Source organism: Clarias gariepinus, chromosome 2, assembly GCF_024256425.1.
Source record: "Clarias gariepinus isolate MV-2021 ecotype Netherlands chromosome 2, CGAR_prim_01v2, whole genome shotgun sequence".
Taxonomy (NCBI): Eukaryota; Metazoa; Chordata; class Actinopteri; order Siluriformes; family Clariidae; genus Clarias; species Clarias gariepinus.
Window position 1 is genome coordinate 46,923,237 of NC_071101.1, and position 23,306 is coordinate 46,946,542.

The window sequence follows — 23,306 nt, forward strand, 5'->3', positions numbered from 1 at the left end:
CTGTTGATGGTTGTTTTAAAGGTTTTCTTGTCTTTGAACTACACAAAGCAGCATCTTCCCACCTGGGAGTTTCTCTAGCATAATGTACCTCAGATTGATGGACACATTTAATTAATAATATTTAAAAAAAATGTTTTTGTTAAAATAATATAATAAATAGTTTAATGGTTTAAATAGTTAAAATAAAAAGTTAAAATATTAAGAAGGGAAATGTTTGATGCCATGTGGGCATTATAAGATTTGTACTGAAAACTTCTATATAAAAAGTGGCAGCTGGCACGCCTAAAAAATAGATGTTCGATTTTTAATAATCTAAATAAAAATGCTTTGTTTACTTACAGTATTTGTTAATTTTATTTAAATAAGGTTTAGGGATTTTGAGCCATGATCGTGATTTTCCTCTTTACTTTCCTACATAGTCTAATTGCATGATTCTGTTGTAGATTCAAAGGACGCAAACGCAGGTATTTTGTGAAGATAGTTTTTTCAGCTTTATTTTAGTATTTCTTTATTCACTTTTCTTAATAAAAGTTCCTTAAACAAAAGAAAATACACAAAACGAAACTGAAAAAATCTAAACAAACTCGCTCCTAGCTTAGCCTCCTCAGGCTGGGTCTGCAGGCGGACACACGCACAGGAGATTAGTTCCAAAACAACAGAAGTCACAAGAGCTTCACGCCGAACTTGTCTGGTGTCTCAGCCTTGACCTTGACAAAAATGTCTGTCTTTACAGGCCTTACCCCGACCCTGCAGACTCTGCTCAGTCCTGAGGAGGAGACACGCACACACAGCGGGTTAGGAGACATCAACAAACAAACATGGTGATAACAGTGAACGGACACAACTCTACGGGTTCGGATGGCTTAAACAGACACACACAGGGGAGAGACACAGGTGGACATAATTAGTGATGGGGAGACATACCAACGTTCACACACCAGGAGGGGACAAAGCTGCGGCTCAGTAGTCTGGAGACCCAGATCTTATTTGCCCGGACCGTGGTGGTACAGATGTGACACTCAGTGTTCATCCGCACGCATAAAGTTTTCTAGATCACAGAAGAATTTTGTTGTACTAAATAATATTTATGCAGTATAATCAGGGCCTCTTCTTCGTGTTTATTATAATTTATTGTTGTTTTAGTCTTACTGTGTGTGCTTTACAATGTCAGACAACATTCAAATGCAAATAAATATAATATAAAGGATAACACCGTAACCGATATCGATATGGGCTAGGTCCGACTCTCTGGAGGATGATTAAATAATCATTTTGTCCAGTTTATGTAAAACTATTAACAGCCTGGTTTTATTACACAAACAGTAAAAATTAGCAACATGAATGTTATAGACAATTCAATTTAAATTTAGAAAGAAAAAAATATAAAAAATAAAAGTGTTCAAAAATTCTCCTGGTCCCTTTTGGTAAATCTGGATTAACATGAAGGTTTATCTTCTTAAACACAAAATACAGAATTATATATTTATATCATATATAAATATACATGTACATTTAGCTTCTAAGCACATTATGAAATAAATATGACAAAAAACAGAAGAATAAATTCATTCTCAACAATATCAGATTTTAACTCTGACTGTTTTTTCCCCGGAGTAATGGGCGTGCCGAAAGGTTGGGGCGTGCCGAAAGCTCTTCATGATTGGTTGCACAAGTTGCCTGATTAAAGGCTAATATTAAACGCTATTGTTCTTTTTGTGTTTAAGTAATGCAGCCAACATAATCCTTTATATTAAAATTACATTATTTTCCTGTAAAATATCAATATTACAAATATTGCAAAATATATTACAAAAAACCCATAATCAAAATCAAATTACAATAATTTAAAAGAATTTAGTACTACAAGCTGTTCATAATTTTTTTATGTAATTTTAATATTTTTGGAATAATATTAACTGTGTATTGGTTAAATAAGACCAAAAAAAGTTACAGAATTAGTCATTCAGAATGTTTTGAACTGACAGTTGTTTTTCTGTAGTTTTACTAAAACTGCATAAAAACTAAAAACATTCTTGTTAATACTGTTTTATATTGCTCTTTAAAATGTCACTTTAATCAACTAAAATAAGCACACTTGCACTATTCTTATTGCACTGTTCCATTTTTCACCACATCAGCCTTCTGTGTTGTAAACTGTCCCTTTTTGCAGAACAGTAACTTAATTATCTTACCTCTGTTGTTCTCCAAGTTCTCCAGTGTTATTTAAGGTATTTTTTTATAGGATTATTTAATTTTTTTCAGTGTTATTTGTAACAAGGGTTGAGAGAAATGTAATTTAAATCCTCAATATGTATGCACGGTACGTTGACTTAGACACTGCCTGATATGGACAAATATGGTTCATAAAACACCACAATAAAGAGGAGGATGGGTACAGTTTGGTAACCTTTGAAGTGGCACTTATTCAGTAAACAGACACAATTTTAGCCAATAAAACATTTTATTTAGAGGCAGAGCTGTTCCGCATAAGAGTGTACTCCACCCAACCTGTACACTCAATCTGCTCATTTATTTATTTATTTACGCTGTAGTAGTGGTCCATGGAACAGAATCCTTCAAACTCTCGGTCAGAATAAAATGATGAGGCCTAAAACATTAACGAGGCCTAAAAACATCTGTAGCGCAAAACCCTTACTTCGAGGAAAAACCTGTCTGTGTTTCGTCTCACAGTAATATATGTCTGTTGACAACAATTAAACAAACAATTAAATGACGAAAATAAAGGAAAAATTATTCATATTGACTAACCACACCAAGCCTTACCGCCGCCATGTTCTTCCACGCTGAAATAAAGGTACTTACATATAAATAGGATTACCGCTGATTGGCCAATGCAGAAGCTCCTTTCACCCACCAGTTTCTTTTGACATGCCCTCTACCCTTCGGCACGCCCCGACCTTTCGGCACGCCTTATTGCTCCAGCCTGCAGTTATCCCTACTTGTGTTACACGCGCGCAACCTCTCAAGGGTGAGGCTTTCTCTAAAAAAACTTTTATTTGGGGTAAAATGGCAACTTTCAGCAGAGCTTCTGTTTCACTGAATGATCCTCAGCTTTTCATGAATATTTAAGACCTATTGACACTTCTCAAGTGACACCACACACACACACATACACACACACACACCAAAACACACAGAAAGCAGACCAAACATCATCAGCACTATGGAACTCCAAAGTGTTCAAAATTTAATAAATAAATATGACATGATGAAATAAATAACTCTTTGAATAAATAAGACACATACATGTAATATGAGAATGATATTGTGAAATAATGAAACCTATTTTGAAAAAAAGCTTATTATTGTAAAATATATTGCACTCTGCAAAAGATTTTTCCCAATAACAGAGATTATTGCAGAGGCATTTTATTTAACTCATGCTGTTTTTATTTCAATATGTCATTTTTTCAAAGTCAGTTTTTAATTTCAAAATCCCGTTTCTCATGATTTTACGGACGCTGCCAATAAAGTGCGTGTGTTTTGTAACAGCCACCACTATGTTATATATCACATCATGTATGTACAGTATGTTACCCTTTATGAGTTGCTGAGGAGGTGTGTGTGCGCGTGAGGAGGTGTGTGTGTGTCCGCGTGAGGAGGTGTGTGTGTGTCCGCGTGAGGAGGTGTGTGTGTGCACGTGAGGAGGAGAGAACAGAGCAAGACCTCAGCTGTGCTGCTCCCCACCAAAACGCTCTATTGTTTTACCCTTTTCTTTACTTTTACTGTATGTTTTGTATTATAACTTAGTGACGCTGAATAAGGCTGATAAAGGTTTTGTGCTGAACGCTATTGTTGGCTCTAAGCCCTTTGTCCCCGGCTATCTGGCCTAAAGCGTCACAGTTTGTGTGCATGTGAATGTATTGTAATCCTATTCCATACGTGTTCTGAAACCACGCCCCCTTTCACTTTTAATTTACAGAGGGAGAGACATGGGCGTCGCTAGGCCATTTTTAAGGGGGCTTTAGCCCCCCTAACATTTGTACTCAGCCCCCCCTAAAAATCTCCATAAACCTGACACAAATCGCTGGTCGCCCATCGTCCCCTTTAAATCTGATATGAAAGCGGTGACAGACTTCGGCTCCTTCGGCTCCTCCCCGTCTTTCAGCGGGTCTTCAATTCACCATCACAGAGGCAGGATTAAGGCAAGGTGTGTGTTTTTTGATAAATTGTTATGCAGTGCAGTCCTTTCTCATAAATACAGTTTACAAAATGTCATGAGGGATTAATGAGTTAAATCTCCGCTGTGTTCACCCTCATCACACCAGCTGTTTCCTCTAGTGAACATGAAGCCCTTAATACACACTTTATGAACCTAGTTTAATTTATAAAACAATCATGCCGTCGCTGTTTTTCTTGGAACACCTGACTGTCTATATAAAACATTACACAGTGCTTATGGCATTAACTACCATAGAGTTATAAACATAAATGATTAAACATAGTGACAGACAGCATTCAGTGCACTCGGTTTAACTGTATAGCAGTGTGATTTACAGAGAGAGAAAAATAATGTTTTTTGTAATAAATATTGTATTAAATAATGTCCCAAATCATAAAATACATTTATTAGTCTTAGAGTAGGGTTTTTGTCACTTTGATTTAGAATAGAAACAAAAAAAAAGAATGATATCAAAAAGATGCTTTGTTTAATTACATTAAAACAATGTTTGTCTATATTAATGAATTTGAATAAATAGCCTAGTAGCTATGATATTTTAAGGGGTTGAATAGAGAACCTACTGTCTTATTTATGTAGCTAAAACACAAAATAAAACTAGATAACATAATGATCAAAGTTTTAATATTTATATTTAACTGGAGGTTTTTCAAGTCACATAAAAAAAAAGATGTTTTATTCTTACCTGCTGCTCATTTGGAGACCTACTCATTCCCATGTGACTTGAAAAACCTTCCATTTCCAGTTCTCTGTTCAGTTCTACAGTTCAGTTCTCTGAAAGCGCAGCCTCTCAGGCACATTAACACTGGGTTCCCAACATTGATTGAAGTCATTGCATCAGAAACTATTTTTCACATATTTTATGTCTGCTAGTTTAAAAAAAAAAAGCAGCAGTATTGTCAAAGAATTGAGAGATAAATGTTTGACATTTTTGGCCCCCACACAGTGTATTCCATTGTCCAGCCTCATAGGTGTGTTGTTTATATTGCTAATCAATGTAAGTTTAAAGTTACAGTATATGCTGTTTTCTGGTTACATTTTTCTGAATGTACCTGTAAATAGAAAAAAGGTTTATACGGTAAACAGTGTGTGAGATCAAAAACATCAAACATGAACAAGCCAAACATGTTATAAACATCATGGGGGCTGAGTTTCTAGGATTAGGAAAATCCTAGAAACACCCCTGGGGAGGAATATGGATCATTTCTCGATACAGCAAAGAATAAATAATTGCCATGGATGAAAATTGAAAAAAAAAAAAAGGTGGCGCTGAAAATTTATGTGACGAAGAAAAAGCTTTAAAAGCAGATGCTGTGAAATTCTTCAAATTAGCAGATTATGCCTTTGGCGTGAGGGGAAATTACAGTTCCACAGGCTCTGACAGGTCAGGGACAGCGAGTCTGGATCCAGCAGCCCCAGGGTCAGTGATGATGATGATGATGACCAACACCTCTCCCCTTCTGTACCAGCATTAGCTCGGGCTAGTAAACTTACTCATTTTAATTAATATTGTAGACAATATTAATTCAAAATAAGGCTGAAAAAAAGATTATTTTGGAATAATATTGACTTCAATAATATTTACTAGCATGAGCTGATGCTGCTACTGATTTTGTTCCAGTTGTGTAATTCTAGTGCTGTGCATTTTAAAATTGTTTAAGTTGCTCTGCCTCATGTTCACATTTGTGTGCTGTTTAGCCCAGAGTCTTTAAAGCTAACTTCTACCTTAGGAAGCAGCAAGTTATAAGTTTGCACCCTTGGTGAGCGGAGCGAGGTGTGTGTTTTTGATTCCATGTTTAAGTCAGGGAAAATCTTTAATCGTTTAGTTGTTTCTCTCTTACCAGAAAGTTTGTGTGTTTATATTGTTTAAATGCTGTAGTTTTAAGGTTCATGTAATGTGCGTAGATGTGAGAGTTTTATTTGTAAATTTGTGTTATGCCAAAGGCTTATTTAACCAGCTATTTGTGTGTTTATTTTTAGTTTTCACGGTGCTTATGCTGTTTGCAGAATAAAATCAATTGCACCGTTAGAGACTCTCTGCCTTGTATTCAGAAGCCAAGGGCTGCGACATTCTTTCCTTTGTTTTACAAATATGACCCAATATACACTACCGTTCAAAAGTTTGAGGTTACTTGCAAATTTCTTTGTTTTTCTTTAGTGATTTATTTTCTACATTCTGCAACAATACTGGGGATTTCAAAACTATAAAATAACACATATGGAATTAGGTAATTACGTAACAACAACAAAAACAACAGTTAGTTGTTATTATAAGACACAGAGGTCAGCCTTTCTGTAATAGTTCTTACAAGAACAGTATTGTCAAGTGCATTTGCAAAATCCGTCAAGCACCATAATGAAACTGTCTCTCATGAAGGCCGTCCCAGGAGGGCGAGACCAAAACCTACCACTGCCGCAGACGAGAAGTTCATTTAGAGTTATCAGCCTGAAAAATGACCAATTAACAGCACCTCAGATTAGAGGCGTTATGAATTCTTTACAGAGCAGAAGTAGCAAAAACATCTCACCATTAACTGTTCAAAGGAGATTAATGAATTTTTGGACACCTTCAGCCTTTACAATGTAGAAAGAAATAAAAATCAGGAACCATCATGGAGTTAAAAAGTGACCCCAACCTTTTGAACAGTAGTGTATGTTCAGTGATACTTCAAATAATATATATATATATATATATACTTAAAAAGCATTTATTTCTGTATTGCGTTATATTTTTATACCAGTAAGTTGTTTGCTAAGTCAAAAGTCACGTCAGATGGCGGACTGGTGTGAACTTCAGCCAGTTCTGCTCATTTTAGCTGATCAGATAGAGAGGGATAATTTACCAGTAGAAACTGTACTGCCACCTACTGCATAGAATATGTATTGCACCAATAGACCTAACTTGATACTTCATGCGCTATTACTTACGTCTGAATAAAGGAGCAACCAATCACACAGCTGGCTCCGCCCTATCACTCTTCAATGACAAAACGACTCATTCTGCTGAAAAGTCGCATTATGAAATAAATAGGCCATCGTAAAAAAAAACGGGATTTCGAAATAAAAACTGACTTTGAAAAAATGACATTTTGAAATAAAAACAGCATGAATTAAATAAAATGCCTCTGCAATAATCTCTGTTATTGGGAAAAATAATGACCATGAAATATTATTTCATAATAATAAGTACATTTATATAGCAGAGTGCAACATATTTCACAATAATAAGCTTTTTTTTCAAAATATGTTTCATTATTTCACAATATCATTCTCATATTACATATATGTGTCTTATTTATTCATAGAGTTATTTATTTCATCATGTCCTATTTATTTATTTAATTTTAAACACTTTGGAATTCCATAGTGTGGTGGCTCAACTCATTGCCCAGCATGGGAAGGCTTTATCAGATGGTGAATTCATAAAACAGTGCCTCACTAAAGTCGCAGGAATAATGTGCCCAAAAAAAGTGAAGAAACACAGTTGTGCGGCGAATCAAAGACTTGTCAGTCAACATAAAACATTAACTGTTAGACAAAACATGTGCTTTTGATTTCTACTCCACTGCATGTGATGAGAGCACAGACGCCACAGATAACGCACAGTTATTAATTTTTATGTGAGAGTTGACAATAACTTTTGCATTACGGAGAAGCTGCTTGATCTCAGTTGTGTCAAATGCAATTGACAATATGGAACATAAATGGGACAAGTTGTGTGGAGTTACAACGGATGGAGCTCCAGCTACGACAGGCGAGAGCTAAGGAATGGCCTCTATGGTGTGTGGCAAGGTGCAGGAGAGTGGAGGTGAAGCAGTTAAAAAGCACTGTATCATCCACCAAGTGGACGTGCCAAGTATAGCTTAGCGATGTGATGAACACTGTTGTGAAAACGGTAAAAATAATTTGAGCACGAGCACTCTACCACAGAGAGTTTCAAACTTTCTTAACTGACGTTGATGCTGAATACAAGGACCTGCTCTACAATTCAGAAGTCTGCTGGCTAAGTGATTCGGCGGTTTTATTCTATGAAATCAGAGATCGACCTCTTCACGAGCCGAGTGACGCTCTGTGATTGGCAGACCTGCCATTTTTAGTTGATTTTACTGAACACCTCAACACACACAACAAAAACCTACAAGGCAGATGAAAGCATTCTGTGTGAATCTCCGACTGTTTGAGACACAGTTGAGCTCTTTCAATGTTGCGCACTTACTTACACTGTCCAAAATTAGATCTGCGTTTCCAAAGACCGATCTCTCTGATAAAAAGAAATGTGTCTGTGATCACATCTCTCATGAATTTTCTCAGCGCTTCCAAGATTTTTCCACCATTGAGAACAATATCATGCTGTTCGAGACTCCCTTCATGATAAATACAGAAGAAGTGGAAGAGACTCTGCAATTAGAACTTATAGAAATGCAATGTGATGATTCTCTGAAGAATCAACATCAGCTTCTCTCCTTACCTGACTTCTAGTGGAGCCTGGAAGAGGCCAAGTTTCCTCTGATGAGACGCCACGCAAAAAGAATGATGAGTGTTCGGCTCAACATACATACATACATATATGAACAAATCTTTTCTCTGATGACGCTGAACAAAAGCAGATTGAGAACCAAAATGACCCATGACCGTCTCTGTGACGTCCTTTGCATCTCAACCACAAAACTGACTCTGGACCTGCCAGCCATCCTGCAGGACAAAGCACCAACTTCATTGTTCCCACTGAGCGCAACCGTTTTCCCCCAAGTTCAAAATATATTACACGTTCCATGTGTTATTAAGCCCTATTTCTGTCAAGAACTAACCTGAGATGACCAGAAGACGTAGCTTTAGCGGTTAGCCCTTTGTAGCGTGAATGGTAAACCCAAACGCGGAAGAACACGAGTAGGCAGGATAATCACGCTTTTAATCTAAGGACTCTCACAAATGGGGAGCAAGGGAAAGACACAATCTAACCCGCGTCCTATAAATATACACTCGATCAGGAATTGAAACCGAAAAGGTGAGTACCCACAGTTAGATGTAGGATTCCGACGTGGCATCGGCAAAACTCAATGACTGAGCGAGGTGCTATGGTTTGTTTACCTCTTTTATACTTCCTGGTTTGCGACCGCTTAACTTCCGGGTCCTAGTGCCGGTCGCGTTCCGAGTGTGCATGACAGTACCCCCCTGTCCAGGACCGGCTCCAGACGGTCCTGAGGTGGAGGATACCCTGTGACGGTAGTCCCGGATGAGCTCAGGGTCAAGGATAAACCGTGCTGAAACCCAAGATCGCTCCTCGGAGCCGTAGCCTTCCCAATCGACCAGGTACTAGGTGTCCTTGCCCCGAGGGCGCGAATCAAGGATTCGTCGCACGGTGTAGGCGGGACCGCCGTCAATGATTCGGGGAGGAGGAGCAGGGGGGGTGGGTGGAACCAGAGGTGAAGTGATGAAGGGTTTTAGTTGTGAAGTATGGAAGACTGGATGGATCCGGAGCGCCGCAGGCAGCTGGAGCCGGTAGGTGACAGGGTTAATCCGTAAAGTGATGTGGTATGGTCCGATGAACCTTGGTGATAATTTTCTTGACTCAGTGTGCAGATGGAGGTTTTTTGTTGATAACCATACCTTGTCACCTACGTGGTACAAACGTCCCGGCGGGTGTCGGCGGCGATGCTGGGCGACGTAGCTGGTGTTGGCTCGCTGGATGGCGCGATTCGCTTGGTTCCATATCCGCCGACACCTACGGACCAACTGTTGGGCTGATGGTACGTCAACCTCCGGTTCTTGATGGTTGAACATGGGAGGATGGAAACCATGTCACACTTCAAATGGGCTTAGGTTGGTGGCTGAGGAGACGTGGAGGTTGTGGGACAGTTCGGCCCATTTGAGGTAGCGGGCCCAGGAGTGCTGGCGATCGGAAACGAAACATCTTAGGTAGCGCTCCAGTTGTTGGTTGGTCCGTTCCGTCTGACCATTAGTCTGGGGGTGGTAACCGGATGACAGACTACAGGTGGAATTGATCAGACGGCAGAAGGCCTTCCAGAACCGGGCTGTGAACTGGGGCCCTCTGTCTGAGACGATGTCCTTTGGGAACCCATGCAGTCGGACTACGTGTTCCAAAATCAATTCCGCTGTGTCCCTTGCTGAGGGGAGTCCGGCTAGGGCCACCAGGTGCACGGCCTTGGAGAACCGATCAACGATGGTTAATACGGTGTCCTTACCCTCAGAAACCGGCAGGCCCGTGATGAAATCCAGGGCGATGTGCGTCCAGGGCCGTCGAGGAACAGGGAGTGGTTGGAGTTCTCTTGGAGCTGGTCGATTTGTGTCCTTTGCCCTGGCGCACACCGGACACGCCTGAACGAACTCGCGGACGTCTCTCCTCAAGGAGGGCCACCAGAATGCCCGTTGAATAAACGATAGGGTTCGTCGGGCCCCAGAATGTCCGGCGATGATGGACGAATGGCCCCATTGGAGGACCTCCGCTCGTAGATGTTGGGGCACGTGGAGTCGTCCAGGCGGCACACCTGCCGGTTCGGTCTCCGCCGCATGTGCCTGGCGGACCCTGGTCTCCAAATCCCAGTGGAGGGGTGCGAGGATTCGAGATGGATGGATGACAGGCACGGGTTCCGCCCGGGGGAGATCGTCCTCATGCTGGCGTGATAGGGCATCGGCTTTGGTGTTCTTCGACCCCAGGCGGTAAGAAAGATGAAAATTATATTGTTCAAAAAATAGCGCCCACCGTGCCTGCCGTGGATTGAGCTGTTTGAGGTTCTTGATGGTGATCAGGTTTTGGTGATCGGTCCAGACGATGAATGGCTCACTGGCGCCCTGGAGCCAGTGACGCCACTCCTCCAAAGCCCACTTTATGCCCAACAGCTCGAGGTCCCCTACCCCGTATCGCTGCTGAGTGGGGTCAAATTTTTTGGAGAAGAAACTGCAGGGATGCAGCAACTGTACTGTAGCCCCGGATAAAGCGACGATAGAAATTCGCAAACCCGAGAAACCGCTGAAGCTGTTTGAGTGTCCTGGGTAGGGGCCAGTGACGTACAGCTTCTAGCTTCTGCAGGTCCATGGCCACACCCTGGGGCGAGATGACAAAACCCAGGAACGTGGTGGAGTGCTGGTGAAAAGCACATTTTTCCAGCTTGCAGTACAGTTGGTGAGCGAGCAATCTCTTTAAAACAGCACGTACGTGTTGGATATGTTCCTCCAGGTGGCGGGAGTAAATGAGAATGTCGTCCAGGTAGATGAACACCCATCGGCCCAGCATGTCTCGGAGGACATCATTTATGAATTGTTGGAAGGCCGAGGGTGCGTTGCAGAGTCCAAATGGTATGACTAGGCTCTCATAATGTCCGGTGGGTGTGATGAATGCAGTCTTCCACTCATCACCCTCTCTGATGCGCACCAAGTTGTAGGCGCTCCGGAGGTCCAACTTGGTGAACACGGTGGCACCAGAGAGGGTGTCCAGGGCTGAGTTGGTGAGTGGCAGTGGATGTCTGTTTTTGATGGTGATGTTGTTTAGCCCCCGATAGTCGACACATGGGCGAAGTTCGCCCCCTTTTTTCTTGACGAAGAAGAACCCCGCGGCGGCAGGCGAGGTGGAGGGCCGGATGGTTCCCTGACGGAGGGCGTTGGTGACGTATTCCTCCATCGCCTGCGTCTCCGAGGTGGATAACGAGTAGAGATGGCTGCGGGGAGGGACGGAACCCAGCTGAAGTTCTATCGCCAGGTCGTACGGGCGATGAGGTGGGAGGTGGGTAGCTCGTCTCTTGCAGAAAACTTCGGCCAGGTCCCGATAGGCGACAGGAATAGCGTTGGTGTCGACGTCGGGGGCCTCGGACTCCCTGGAACACGTCCCAGTCCGTGCCTGTAGGCAGAGTTCGGCGCAGGTCGGCCCCCACTGGAGAATCCGGTTCTGGGTCCACGAAACGATCGGGTCGTGTTGTAGCAGCCAGGGATAGCCGAGGATGATGGGCGGTGATGAGATGGATGTTAGGTGGAATTGGATCTGCTCCTGGTGCTGGTCTATGGCGAGCGTGATGGGTTGGGTCTGATGGGTGATAGGGCTGGATGATAAGGGCCGACCATTGACCGAAGTGATTTCTACCGGCTGGGATAACGCCTCAGTCCTCACCCCCAAATCTTTGGCATAATTAGAGTCAATGAAGTTACCCGCGGCACCGGAGTCGATGAACGCGGTGCTTCGAACTCGTTTGTGGCCAATTTGGAGGTTTACCTGAACCGTGAAGCGTGAGATGGTGGCGTCGATTGTGGAGGAGAGGTGGAGGGGGCCCGGTGAGTCTCCTCTTTCACTCACCGGGGCTGTGCGTTTCCCGGGCGAATCGGACAGATAGCCCGGTGGTGCGCCGCCGACCCACAGTAGGCACACAGCCCCTCTCGATACCGTCATTCGCGTTCCGCCACGGTCAGGGAGGCGCGTCCTAAATGCATGGGTTCCCCGGCTCCGGTGTCAACCACGGCAGGAGGTGGAGATCCGACTGGTCCAGTAGTGGAGGTGGTGAGAGCAGTAGGTGGTCGTGGTGAGGTGTAGGAGAAGGTGGGTGCAGACGGCAGGGTCCTAGGGGCTGGCTTCGGGCGGGAGAGGATGCGTTGATCAATACGGAGGGCGAGCTGGATCAACCCCTCCAGGGTAGCAGGAAGCTCTCGCCCGGCGAGCTCGTCCTTGATGCGTGGAGCCAGTCCCTCGTAGAAGGATGTCCGGAGCGCGGCATCTCCCCAGTCGGTCTGCACGGCGAGGGTCCGGAACTCAGCAGCGTACCGGCTCAAGGACGATCCTCCCTGCCGCAGATGATAGAGTTTGGTGTCGGTCTCCAACTCGCCCGCTGGGTGTTTGAACGTGAGTCTGAGTTGGCGGGTGAACTCATTGTATGAGTGTGCGGTATCTGAATCCGCCCGGAGAACTGCCGTGGCCCACTCAGCTGCCTGCCCGGATAGCAATGAGACCAGAAGTGCGATGCGTAGCCGATCGGTGGAGTACCTGGTGGCATTAAACTCAAACACCAGATCAAGCGCTGTTAAAAACACATTACACTTCCCGTCCGTGCCGTCCCATTTATCCGGAAGTGCCAAAAATACATCAGAAAGTGGAGGGGGGGTTGGTGCGGCGCCGCGGCCGCCGCGACGGGAGACCTGCTAGCCGCGCTATCCACAGCCGCCCGGAGATCCGCGTTCTCCCGCCGGAGCTCCGCGACCTTGCGGCGCAGGGCCGCAATGTCTTGGAGGTCCCGGCGCAGATTAGCGATCTCCCCGGTTAGCGTGTTGATAAGCTTGGCGTGCTGATCAACCACATCGCAGAGGTGCGCGTAATCCGCTGGGTTCACCGCGGTAGGCTCAGTCATTCTGTCAAGAACTAACCTGAGATGACCAGAAGACGTAGCTTTAGCGGTTAGCCCTTTGTAGCGTGAATGGTAAACCCAAACGCGGAAGAACACGAGTAGGCAGAATAATCACGCTTTTAATCTAAGGACTCTCACAAATGGGGAGCAAGGGAAAGACACAATCTAACCCGCGTCCTATAGATACACACTCGATCAGGAATTGAAACCGAAAAGGTGAGTACTCACAGTTAGATGTAGGATTCTGACGTGGCATCGGCAAAACTCAATGACTGAGCGAGGTGCTATGGTTTGTTTACCTCTTTTATACTTCCTGGTTTGCGACCGCTTAACTTCCGGGTCCTAGTGCCGGTCGCGTTCCGAGTGTGCATGACAAATACTTAATAAATGTAATCATTTTATGTTTATTTTTTTAAACAAATATTAGTTGATCTGTTAACAATTCAAACTTATTTGCATAACAAGCTTGAAATATAATATATAATTTATTTTATAACCCCACTCCCTCCAGGTCTGTTAAGGAATCAGAGGCAGATGTTTTTTAAAAATGAACCGATAACCTTTTTTGTTCTACAATAAAAGTCTCATTCATGAATAGCATTGTTGTAGGCTGATTGATTTTGTTTACTTAAATAAACCAGATGAGTCAATACGTACTTTAGTGTCCCTAGGTTTCCCCGATTCAAATCATGACGTCACTCACTATCTAACGCTGAGAAGGCGAACAAGGATTTTTAAAAAAATGTCTCGCGTTTTAAACAGTTTCCATGAACTGTGTGAATTAAACAAATAACCTATGCAAAATAATCGAGTGCCTTTTCACTTTTTTTTGTATATTTAAAGATAATTCAGACGTGTTAAACCGCTGCAAAAGGCTGGTTTGCTGGCCAAGTACTGACATCGTGACTAATTTTATTTCACGTACATCAGATGTGTGACGATCAGTACCGCCGCTAGGTAGGGCACCAACTCCCAGGGGAGTACCATCCCAGCTGCTCAAAAAAATTTTTTTTTATATATAATAATAATAAATTCTCCTATTCACAGAAAGGCGTGTCTAGATTTGACAGTAAACTCCGCCCATTAAGTCCCCATTTATTCATTTGCAGGGTGCCACCACTAGATGGCACTTTGTTCTCAAGAACACATTAACACACATCAACGTATGACATGATACTAACAGTTTTGAAGTAAAGTTTGCAATCAGTGTGGGCCTGGCAGTGTTTTGACAAATTTAAAACAAATGTAAGAATACAAGGAGCAAGGGTCGTGACTAACAATATTATATATAATACAAGTCGTACACTTCACACACTACAGGTCCTTCTCAAAAAAATAGCATATTGTGATAAAGTTCATTATTTTCTGTAATGTACTGATAAACATTAGACTTTCATATATTTTAGATTCATTACACACAACTGAAGTAGTTCAAGCCTTTTAATTATCTCAAAAAATTAGCATATCATAAAAAGGTTCTCTAAACGAGCTATTAACCTAATGATCTGAATCAACTAATTAACTCTAAACACCTGCAAAAGAGTCCTGAGGCTTTTAAATACTCCGCAATTCGGCTCACACTTAATCATATTCATCTTCGCCATTCCCTTCTTTAAATGTATGCCTGAACTGTGGTATTGTATTAGTGCTGGGAGGATAAAGTGTGGGCTTGACGAGATCGGACTGTCTCATCGCGTTACAATCATTTGGATTATTGTTGGTATTTACGAGTTGGATTTGACTATGGATGGATTGCGCAATCAGGGAACTCGCTCAGTCTAAGGAAGGCAAGGAGTCTTCCTCGTTCAGTCCAGCGAGGATTCTGTTGGCATTCATACACGCATATTGACTGAACTGAGTCAAACACATTAGTTAAGCATTCATAAGATTCGTTCAGCATTCATCTACAGTATATTCTATTTGACTGCTTGGACTATATATACATATATATATATTTTTTTTTAATTTTATTGTTATTTTCATCTTCAGTTGTAATTGTGAACTGACAACTTTTCATTTCAAGGGTTGAATTGTAATCATTTGAAAGGATTTTCTTTTGAATATCTGAAAAGGGTACTGCAATATAATTGTAGTTGAAAAAGAAAAAGAAAGAAAAACAAGACTGCTGTTTCTTAAAACCTGAATTCTGTGAATGTGTATTTTTTAAAGCAGTTAGTGACTAAATTGAACAAGTGCAGACACAATTCATAAACATAGATTTATCTGTAATTCTGTGTTTGGTGTGAGACCCCGAACCCGAGCCTCTAAATACTATAAATTTATATGTGTGTTTGGTGAGCTCAGACCCTGTAGGTGTTTTTCTCCTTTTGATAGAAATGAATCCAAGGAACGGGTTACATTAATATTTCTAATGTGTATGTGTGTATAATAGGCTACAAATGCTGGAAAATAAGCATCACACTATGATGTTCCTCAATGCGATGTCACTGAACATGATGTCACTGAACGTGTCACTCAATATGAGGCCACACAAAGTTATTAATCACTTTTCGGCGTAAGTTTAGGGCATCGTCACAGCTGACCCGTTTGAGATATTAATAATCCCTCTAGAATTTTACATCCTCGATGTCTTTAGATCACAGCGCTGCCAGTTTCTCTGAACAAACTGTGAATCTGTGAAGAAAACAACATTTAGAAGACAAAAGATGGTCACGGGTGTGAATTCTGCTTTTATTGGGAAAGTGGTGGTTTGTGTGTGTGTGTGTGTGTGTGTGTGTGAGAGAGAGATCATGTCTATGTCATGTCTACGGCACTATTAGCCTACAATAAATGATGTGTGCGTTATGTGATATAATATAATTGAATAGTTTCTGTACCATGCGGTGTACTACATGACATAAGTGTGATATATGAATAAAAATAAACTGCCATCCTTAAGACACGACCCGGGGATCACCTGCCTTCAGTGTAGATGCTTTAACCATTTCACCACATGGAAAGATGAGGGAACTATTGGCTGAAACCTTCTTTTCACCCCATCAATGTACATGAAGAATACAACATTTACAAGACAAAAGACAGTCACAAGTGTGAATGTGCGTCTCTTTGTCCACAGGTGTGACTTTACATAGTGTTAATATACGTCTCTATACACAGTAACACACTATGTTAAAGAAAAAAACACACTCTTAATTACTCATGACTCATTAGCCATACTTAGCTGAATTATGTATTTGTGTAAAACATGCTGGTGCATTTCTTATATTATTATTATGTTGAAAGTGTATGAGAGTGACAGAGCGAGATGACATCCTTGATGAAATGATGAAAAGTATGTAGACAATGCAGTAAATTCCAGTGGCCCGGTGTGGGTCTATTAAAGCATAGTTAGTGACGGTACTCAGACACTGACACTGTATATATCTCCAAGATGACAAGCTGGATTTAATCAGGAAAATATGTTGACAAGGCAAGAACTGCAGCTAACTAAAGCAGTCACTGCTCCACCTGCTGGGACTATACAGCATTGCAACCAGGTTATTAGAACAGCACAAAGGTGTGTTTATGGGGCGGGGCTTCGTTCACTACGTCATCGCAGGGATCAGGGTCCGTGCAGGTTCCTTTACTCTTTACCTATTAATTTCCTAATTTCACATTAAACACAGTACTGATAAAGTACTGACTCAATCTGTCTCTGTCTATTTACCTACAATCATTAGAATAACTCTATTCAGACAGAATATGGAGCTCAAAGTGCTTCACTACAGTTAAACAGTGACAGACAATAAATATAATCATAATACCAATACAGTTATTAATTACTATTTACATTCTTAACTTAATAAATAATATTTTAGATTCTTTTAATAATGTTAATATTATGTGAATGTGAAATAAATATTTTAAAATGTTTCAGAAACTATACTGTAAGTATTTTTTCTCCCTTTAAAAAAAAAAAAAGAATGACCAAAGCATTTTGTGCACTATACATTATTTTATGGGTTTCACATACACATGACATTAAAGCATTTACTCTGCGCGAGCAGACATACTAATATATATATATATATAAATAAAAATAAATGAATAAAATAAATAAATAACTGGTTTAAAATGTAATGTAAATGTAAAATGTAAAAAAAATAAATACATCTCCACATATTTATGAACTAAACTGTGATGAAACGGTTAACAGAGGAGCATTCATAACCACTCTCGATTTTAGCTCCTCCTCTCACACACTCTCTCTTTTACACACACACACAGAACCAGGAAGTTATTGTCAAAGAAAACGAAACTCAGACGGTCTCTCTCTCTCTCTCCCTCTGTGACTTCAGGAAAATGGCTGAGGCCAGTATTTCAGTAGATCAGGATCAGTTCATCTGTCCAGTGTGTCTGGATCTCCTGAAGGATCCGGTGACTATCCCCTGTGGTCACAGTTTCTGTAAGGTGTGTATTAATGGCTGCTGGGATCAGGAGGATCAGAAGGGCGTCTACAGCTGTCCTCAGTGCAGAGACACTTTCACTCCAAAGGCCTGTTCTACGCAGAAACAACATGCTGGCTGAAGTGGTGGAGAAACTGAAGAAGAAGACTGAAGTCCAAGCTGCTTCTCCTGCTCACTGTTACACTGGACCTGGAGATGTGGAGTGTGATTTCTGCATCGGGAGAAAACATAAAGCTGTCAAGTCCTGTCTGATGTGTTTAGCTTCATTTTGTGAAACTCATCTAAAACCTCATTATGAAGTTTCTTCCTGGAAAAAACACACATTAATTGAAGCTTCAGCAAAACTCCAAGAGAAGGTCTGCTCTGAACATGATGAAGTGCTGAAGATCTACTGCCGTACTGATCAAACCTGTATTTGCTCCTTGTGCATGTTGGATAAACATAAAGGCCATGACGCTGTATCAGTTTCAGCAGAAAGAGCTGAGAAACAGGTGAGAACTAGAAATTGTTAATATATACAGTATATATGAGCCTATATGGAAGCGTTGCCAGTGTGTGTTAATAGGGTGACTTCAGACTTCAAACTGTGCATTTGAGTTTCTGGATATGTCAGGTAGAGGAAAAGTTATCATTACTTTCATAAATGCTAAATTTTACCACTACAGGACTATGGGAATAATGTTGCAAACATGTAGAACTTTAAAAATTATGTTTTATTGTAGAAACAACCAAAAATAATATATTTTTTACCAAATATTAAATAATATAATGTTAATAATATCATTAAAAAGATAAAATAATCTTTTGCTCAGTCATTTCACTGCTCGAACAATTTCATCATATTGTATATTCTGTGCTAGAAAAATGATGTCACTCTATACTGGACAATCCTGAGCCCTATATGTTTAAAAAAAAACAGCAAGTCAACACATTTCTTCCTACTACATTTTTTTTTGTCCATTTTATGTTTCAGTCAGGTATCGAAATTAAAATGCAACATTAATTGCCACATTCAGTCTTGGAGTAAAAGTGAATGTGTTTGAATAATGATGCATTAAGTGACTCAGAGTTAATTAGGTCAGAATAATCAGATATTTGGCTCATAAAGCATGAAGAGTTAGTGCAGTAAAGTGTTCAATACATTTACCATTATACAGACAAAGTCGTGTCCCTTAACCCCTTTAACTTCTACTTCTAATTCATTAGTCAGTATTTTGCACATGGACTATGAAGTCACAACAGCATTAAACAAAACTGAGTGTTAAATAATAATGTGTGTGCATTATGAAGAGCTTAATAACTGTTTTATCCCCAGACTGAGTTAATGGAGGAGAAGATAAAGTCATGTTTGTCATTGTAGTCTTTTATACAAACCATGTGGTCAAGTGATCATGGCTTTATGTCTCGACTCTTTAGTTAGTTATAAACATGCAGAAATGCATCAAAATTAGAGACATTTAACAAGTCTGTGTTGTTGATTGATGACATATAGTACAGGCCAAAAGTTTGGACACACCTTCACTCATTCAATGTGTTTTCTTTATTTTCATGACCATTTACATTGGTAGATTCTCACTGAAGGCATCAAAACTATGAATGAACACATGTGGAGTTATGTACTTAACAAAAAATGGTGAAATAACTGAAAACATGTTTTATATTCTAGTTTCTTTAAAATAGCCACCCTTTGCTCTGATTACTGCTTTGCACACTCTTGGCATTCTCTCGATGAGCTTCAAGAGATAGTCACCTGAAATGGTTTTCCAACAGTCTTGAAGGAGTTCCCAGAGGTGTTTAGCACTTGTTGGCCCCTTTGCCTTCACTCTGCGGTCCAGCTCACCCCAAACCATCTCGATTGGGTTCAGGTCCGGTGACTGTGGAGACCTTTTTTGTTAAGTACATAACTCCACATGTGTTCATTCATAGTTTTGATGCCTTCAGTGAGAATCTACCAATGTAAATGGTCATGAAAATAAAGAAAACACATTGACAGATAGATGAGAAGGTGTGTCCAAACTTTTGGCCTGTACTGTATACAATATACACAATATTCATTACATTGTTTTATCCTCAGAGTGAGTTAAAGGAGAAGCAGATGAAATCCCAGCAGAGAATCCAGGAGAAGCAGAAGAAGGTGCAGGAGCTGAAACAGGCTGTGAACACTATAAAGGTGAGCAGTGAGCAGAGACAGAGCTGCTCCTAGAAACACACACAACATGGACAACATGGAGTCATTTAGAGTCGCAGTAAGAGAGGGAATGATAGATGAGCTTTAAACACTGTGTGTGTGTGTGTGTCCTAACAGCTGAGTGCACAGACAGCAGTGGAGGACAGTGAGAGGATCTTTACTGAGATGATCAGCTCCATGGAGAAAAAGCGCTCGGAGGTGACGGAGCTGATCAGAGCTCAGGAGAAGACTGAACTGAGTCGAGCTGAACGACTCCTGGAGCAACTGGAGCAGGAGATTGCTGATCTTCAGAGGAGACTCACTGAGCTGGAGCAGCTTTCACACACACACGATCACATCCAGTTCCTCCAGGTAACACTCACTGTCTGATCTACACACACAGCTGTTCCTCACACACTCTCTAAAACACCTCCTGTTAATGGAACAGTGAATGTCCTCTGATGTCACAAGTGTGTTTTACATTTAATCTGCTTTCTGTAGGCTTTAGCTTCTGGACGTCAGTCTCCTATAATGGAAAGACCATTATTTCAGACCTCCAGCATCAGTGTCCATCAACATCTCTCATTTGATGGAGTGAGGAATTCTCTCTCAGATCTGAAGAAGAGACTCGAGGAATTCTGTGAGGAGGAATTCAACAAAATCCCTCCACATGGTAAGAGGAGCTGTTCCTGCTGGAGAAACACAATGATGGACGTCTTTACTCGCTCTATGAAGTCTTATTTCTTAGCAATGCTCCTGCTGACCTTCCTGCAGACAGTTTGAACTAAAATACTGATTTAAAATGAATAAACTGACTGTATCACTTTAAACTGTTTCCATCTTTTACAACCTGATGATGCTTTTTGTCTTCATTTCCATTTTTCTCTCCACAGCTGCAGCAGTTCAGATCTTTTCACCACCAGAACCACAGAGCAGAGAAGAGTTTCTGAAATGTACACACACACACGCACACACACACACACACACACACACACAAAAGGAGCTTGAAAAATATTAAATACAGACAAGTGATGTGCAGGAATGTTGTGTGATTTAAAATGTTAATTTAATTATTTTTAGTTTATTTGTGTGTGTGTGTGTGTGTGTGTGTGTATGTGTGTGTGTGTGTGTGTGTGAGAGAGAGAGAGAGAGAGAGAGAGTGTAAGAGAGAGAACAGAGAAGATTTCCTGAAATGGATATTACACACAGAAAAATTACAAATAAATAAATAAATGAATAAATAATAATAATGATAATAATAATAATAAAGTACTATATCTTTCATTAGCAGATTGGAATAAATAACAGTTTTTTTATTTCTTTAGATTAAAATCTGAATGAACATTGAGACATTTCTCCCTCAGATATCAGCGCACACAGACAGCTGTCTCACTCTTCACATGAATATACAGTATTCTGTGAATTAAACCCAACATGTTCACATTGTTCAGTTTGTTTTTCTCTTTTATTTTAGATTTCTGTTATCTGACTCTGGATCCCAACACGACACATCGTAACCTCATTCTGTCTGAGAAGAACAGAGCGGTGAGATACAGTGAGAGAGAGCAGCAGTACTCTGATCATCCAGAGAGATTTGACTCCCGGCGTCAGGTGTTGTGTAAGGAGAGTGTGTGTGGACGCTGTTACTGGGAGGTGAAGTGGAGCGGTGTTGGTGTGTCCATATCAGTCTCATATAAAGACATCAGCAGGAAAGGACGGGGTAATGAGTGTGTGTTGGGACACAACAATCAGTCCTGGAGTCTGTGGTGTCGTCGTCCTTCTTCTCTCTCTTTCTGTCACAACAACATTAAGACTGATCTCAGAGCTCCATCATCCTCCAGAATAGGAGTGTATGTGGATCACAGTGCAGGAACTCTGTCCTTCTACAGCGTCTCTGACACGATGAAGCTCCTCCACAGAGTCCACACCACATTCACTCAGCCTCTGTACGCTGGGTTTGGGCGCTGGTGGTCTGACTCTACTGTGAGATTGTGTGATCCAGAATAAAGTGTGTAGTGTTTTGTGTAAAATTCCTGCACATTGTCACATTGTTGCTCAGTCATCTGTCTCACTAACACACAATCCAGCTGCACAAACAGCTCAGTAATTTAACACAGTGACAATTAAAGAGTAAATATTAACACTGAATATAGTTTAATAAAAATAAACAGATGTATTATTAAATGTATTAAATGTATTATTATAAAGTTGTATCTGTGTGAAGAGCCGTGGTGAGATTCGGCACATCAGACGTCACTTTAGAATAACTTTATATTTACATTATTGAGAGTAGATGTTTAAAACTGACCACACACACACACACACACACACACACACACACACACACACAGCTGTGTGAGTACAATATTATGGCCAAAAAAAAAAAAAAAATTCTAAATCTGCTAAAAATATCACAAGCTTGAAAAAAAATCAAAAGTAAATGTTTGTAATGCAGTGAATTTTTAAATCTTCTAAATAAATATCTTTATACTGTATGTATGTAACACCATGTAAACACAGACTTGTATTATTATGGGTCACTCATGAGATAGTTATCTGTGTTTCGAGTAACATGCTTGAGAGAAAATATTGAAACACAAACACTCAGAGTTAAACTTTAAAACATATTTCAGACACTTTTACAGTGATGTTAGTTAATTTCTAATCGCAGTGAGGAGAAATGTGATTTATATCAACTTGATAAAATGTATTTAATTTTACTAAGAGACACTCAGAGCCTGTAACGTCAAAATATTAATGAAAGCATTAAAAAATAAAATGGAAACACATTTCCAATAATAAAACACTACCACAAAAACATCTGATGACATTCACATCTCCAGAAAGAATTTTATGTCTCTTGCTTTTTACACATTTTCATAAAGCCAATACAGTATGTCTAATTAGAAACTAAATAACATTTTAATAGATTAATTATAGAAAGAAAATGGTTGGATGTTTTAACTTTATGTGATTAAACAACATTTAAATAAACAGATGGAATTAATTAATGTCCAATAAAATTATGGTATTAAACACTATTCATTAGTGATCTGCTGATAATAAAAAAAAAAAAAAAATTTATTCATAATCAGGTCAAGAACAAATCTCTTGAAATTAAGTTGTATAATAATAATGATAATAATAACACTGATAAGAAAAAAACAAGATTATCACTGGGGTGAAAGAAT

General features: G+C 40.5%; 1 pseudogene; it reads left to right on the forward strand.

Annotated features, from left to right (window-relative positions):
• Positions 1-17,786: 17,786 nt before the first annotated feature.
• LOC128507982 (tripartite motif-containing protein 16-like) lies at positions 17,787-22,935 on the forward strand (annotated as a pseudogene).
• Positions 22,936-23,306: the final 371 nt, after the last annotated feature.